This window comes from Pinus tabuliformis, chromosome Q (genome assembly GCF_031772625.1).
Source record: "Pinus tabuliformis cultivar Carrire ecotype Pingquan chromosome Q, CPIR1, whole genome shotgun sequence".
In the NCBI taxonomy this organism is placed as follows: Eukaryota; Viridiplantae; Streptophyta; class Pinopsida; order Pinales; family Pinaceae; genus Pinus; species Pinus tabuliformis.
This window is the reverse complement of record NC_142296.1, coordinates 757,416,717-757,421,334: the sequence shown is the minus strand read 5'-3', so window position 1 is coordinate 757,421,334 and position 4,618 is coordinate 757,416,717.

Genomic DNA, 4,618 nt, shown 5'->3' with positions numbered 1-4,618 from the left:
GCATTGAGGAATGTCATAGTGCAACATAACCTTTAACCAATGCCACAATATAGAAAAACCTTTGATGAATGTCATAATATGACATGACATTTGTTGAATATTTCAATGTGACAAAACTCCTAGTGAGTTACATAGTGTGACATCACATTTCATGAGTGTTAAAATATGACATAACCATCAACACCATGAGAAGAATTCCACAATCTGAAATAACAATTCAGGAATTTCAGCGATAACCAATTTCAAAATTAACAAAATTCAATGTGACATTACCCTTGATGAACATTACATTACAATGCAATGCAACCATTAAGTTAGTGAAGATAATTGTCATAATGTGACATTACCATGATGGAATTTCATAATCCAACATAGCCTAACAAAAATGTTGCACTGCAACAAAGCCTTTTTTGAATGACACAATGTGATGTCACCTTTGATCAACTTTGTAATGTGACTTAATCGTTAATAATATTATTAAATGATTAATGTTATTTAACCATAATCAAATGCCATAGTCAACCATAATGAACAATTTCCAACCAAATTCATTGAAAATCAATGTGATGTCGACCATAATGCAACATAACCATTTGGGATTGGGAACATGGTAATTTGACTTGTTAGCAAAGATGAAAGTTGCAATTTAGTAAAATGAGTTATGACCAACCCAAGTCTATCAAACTGAATGAAATTTAACCTTTCATGTAAGTCACAATGTGACATCACATTTGATGAATGTTACAATATGACATAACCCTTAATTTTGCAAGATGAATGTTACAATCTAAAATAATTGCTATGGAATATCACAATTTAATGAAACAATTGATGAACACATAATGGCTAAAAAATGACCAAGTGGTTTAAATGTATAAAATGAACATAACAGTAGGAACATCACTTTGAAACATAATCCTTAATGGACAATGTAATATGAAAACCAATGAGAGACATAACCATTGTTAAACATAGTCAAACATGGTGAACCCTAGTCAACCATTTCGAAATATAATAAACCATGGCCAAATATTGTCTACCTTTGTCAATCACGAGTAAACATGGTTTAACATACCCAATCGTCATTAACCATAGTTAGACATGGACAACCATATTAAACCATTGTTAAACATGGTCAACTATAGTTAAGCATATATATTCAAAACCAAACATTGTTTTGCCATTATCAACCATGTCCAACCATAACCTACTATGGTTAAACAATGTCAATCATAGCAAAAAATGGTTACCCATGGTCAAATATAGTCTATCATGGTCAAACATCCTCAATTTTAAGCACAAATGGTTAAGTCAAACATGATTGAACATAATAGTATAGCATGGTCAATCATAATGAACCATAATCAAATAAGGCCAACCATTATTGATTATGGTCAAACATTGTTAGCCATAGTTGACCACTGTTTAACATAATCAACCCTACTCAACCATTTCAACCATAATCAATTGTGTTAAAGCATATCAACCATAGTGAAATAAGATCAAAACATTCTCAACTATAGTCAACCATGGCTAAGTAAAGTCGATCATAATTAAACATAATACTAGAATATGGTCAATCATAGTGAACTAGAATCAAATGAGGCCAACCAATATTAATGATGGTAAAAAATGGTTGACCATAGTCAATGATTGTTAAACATGGTGAACTATAATCAATCATGGTTAACCAAAGTTAAATATAGTTAACCATGTCCAACCATAATCAACCATGTTTAAACATATAAACCATAGTCAATCATGATCAAACATTCTCAACCATAACACATTATGGTTAACCAAAGTCAAAGATGGTTCACCATGGTCAACCATGTCCAAGCATAATCAACCATGTTTAAATATACCAACCATAGTGAACCATGGTCAAACATGGCTAAATGTTGAATTATTTTTGCATTGTCAATCATAATCAAACATGGCTAACCATAGCCAACCAAATGCAACTATGACCATATATAGTCAAATATAACTAAAAATAGATAAACACGCAATCAACTATTGATAAGCATGATGAACAATACTTGATCGTAATATAACATGGTAATATTATAATATATATGTGATATAATAATTATATTATAAAAATATTGTAACATTATAATGTATTGTTTATATTCATATGAGTAGAACCTTGTGCTTGTTAATGAAGACATAAAATTTGTATTTTTAATAAAGTTCTATATTGATTATTCAATATTTTTTGTTTTCTAATAATTATTTAATATATTTTTATAATCATTAGCTGTATATTAAAATTTAATAAGTTATAAACACATTAATATTATTGTTATAAATATTATTATAAAATATAATTGTAACTATAATTTACTATTTTAAAAAATAATTGTAACTTATATAACTTATTATTCAAAATAAATATTATGACTTTAATTTTACCACATACTTCCTTAAAAAAAAAAGCCAAACAGTTAGTCACATAACTCACTCCCAATGTAGGTAAGGGAAATCAGCGTTCAAAGATGTAACCAAAGATATAACCAAAGGTGAGCAAAGCAGATCTCTGACATAAGCATTAGGATAGAGGGCATTTAATACAATAGATATTACATTGTATGAATTAAAGAATTTTAAAGCATTCAATATCCTTTAATGAAGTGCTATGTTTTAAGTCTTCACCCTCTCCGAACCTTAATGATAGATCGAAGAGAAAATGTACACATAAATCTGGCATCTTTCTTATTCTCTGTATTATTGTTTTCCTACTTCGTAACGTCATTGTAAAATAGAGTGATAGAGTAATAAAAGGGCCTTGTTTTGATCTTTTGTTGGTGTGAATTCGATGAAATATTTTTATTAGATTGGGTTTAGATTATCACACAGCATTTAAATTAGGAAGTGTTGACAGTTATTTTTATGTTAAGTTGAAACTATATTTTAAAGTTTTTTAAATTTGATATGGGTTATTTTTTTTTTTTATTGTAAATTTTGAGAATATTTTAGAATTTGATGCATATAAACAAGGTTAATTATTTGATCTTTTACATAGACATAATTATGTTTGGGGTGACAAACACTATTTGTTAAAATTGTTGTTAATGTAACACTGTTGGAAATAGTAATTACTCCTGCATGACGATTTAGCGAGATCCAAATTGAGTGATGCATTAAGAGATACCCTGAGTGCCCTCGAAATTTAGAGTGTGAGTTAACTGAGTCAAGTGTGAGTTAGTTCATGTTAAGTCTTATTTTGGCTAAAGTCAAATATAGTGTGTGTTTGCATGTTGAAGTTATTTTGAGTGAGTCGCTAACTAAAAAACATAAATAGTCATGTCGGATTCATTGTAATACAGTCAAGTTGAATCAAGTGTGTGTGAAAACCAATAACAAATCACTGCAACTCTATGGATAATTGTATTTAATATTCAAATTTGTGTGATCAATGCAAGAACAACAACTCATATCACTTTAAATCTGAAATCTTGTATTTTCCTCTTCTCTCCCTTTCCATCAAATTGATATCAAAACCGAAAAAAAACGAAGTTAAAGCCAAAGTATCCCACTGTGTTGCAGCCACAAACTGCAGAGCCAGCTGAGAGAGAAAATTCATTATTGTTGGTTAGAGAAGGCGTGAGTAGGCCCAGGCGCAACCACCGTCAACCACCATCACCGCATAGACGAAGAAGAGAGCCCGCCAGAGAGCCGCGACGTATATTATTTTTTAAAAGTCATGTGAGCCAGTTCAAAGGTTTGAAAAAAATTATTTGAAAAGTTTTTGAAAGGGTGGCTGAAGGTTTGAAGTTCTAAATGCCTATTGAAGGGGATTTAAAGTGCCTGTGTTATAAAACGCTATTAACCGAAAGGTTTTCTTTAAGTTGTTGAATTAATTTAAGTATTTTTAAAGGCTTGTTAAAGGTTGTTATATTTAACGGATGGGTTATTAGAGGGATATTAAAGTTTTTGAAAATTTCTTATTCGAAACAGGTTCAAAGGAAAAGTTTCATACGTATGTTGAGATTGTTACAAAGAGAATTTATTTATTTATTTTTTATAGATAGGAAAAATGTTTGATAAGAAAGGTTTATAGAGATGATTATAAAAAGTTTTATAAAAAAAAAAATAATTAATAATTTGTTGAAAAGGGAGTTTGAAAAGAGATTTATTGAAAAAGAAGTTTAAGGTTTTGCAAAGTTTGTTAGTCTATCAAAAATATTTTGGTGTTTTGTAAAGCTTATAGTTTTTTAGGTGAAAATTGTGCTTTACCGGGTGCATATTAAACATCATATTTTTTTTTGGGGCCGATATGCAAGGAAGATTCATGCAATAAGGAAAGCATACAAAAGACATAAGAAAGACAATAGTCATAAGTTGTAAAGCGCGATTGAAGCATATTAAGAAAATGAATAGAAAATAAGATGCATAGATCATTGCAATGGTTAAAGAGGTTCAGGCCACACCCATGGAACTGATAAATATTTTGACCATTGGGTTATCAAAATTCTAACTTTTCCTTGAGTTAAAGAGTTAATTGATTACTCGTCTAATAACCCATATGATGAAGTATGTGATGTTTTAGAATTAGATTTTATAAAACAAGGATTGGATGAGAAGATTTTGCGCAAGGTAGCAAAAGCTACAA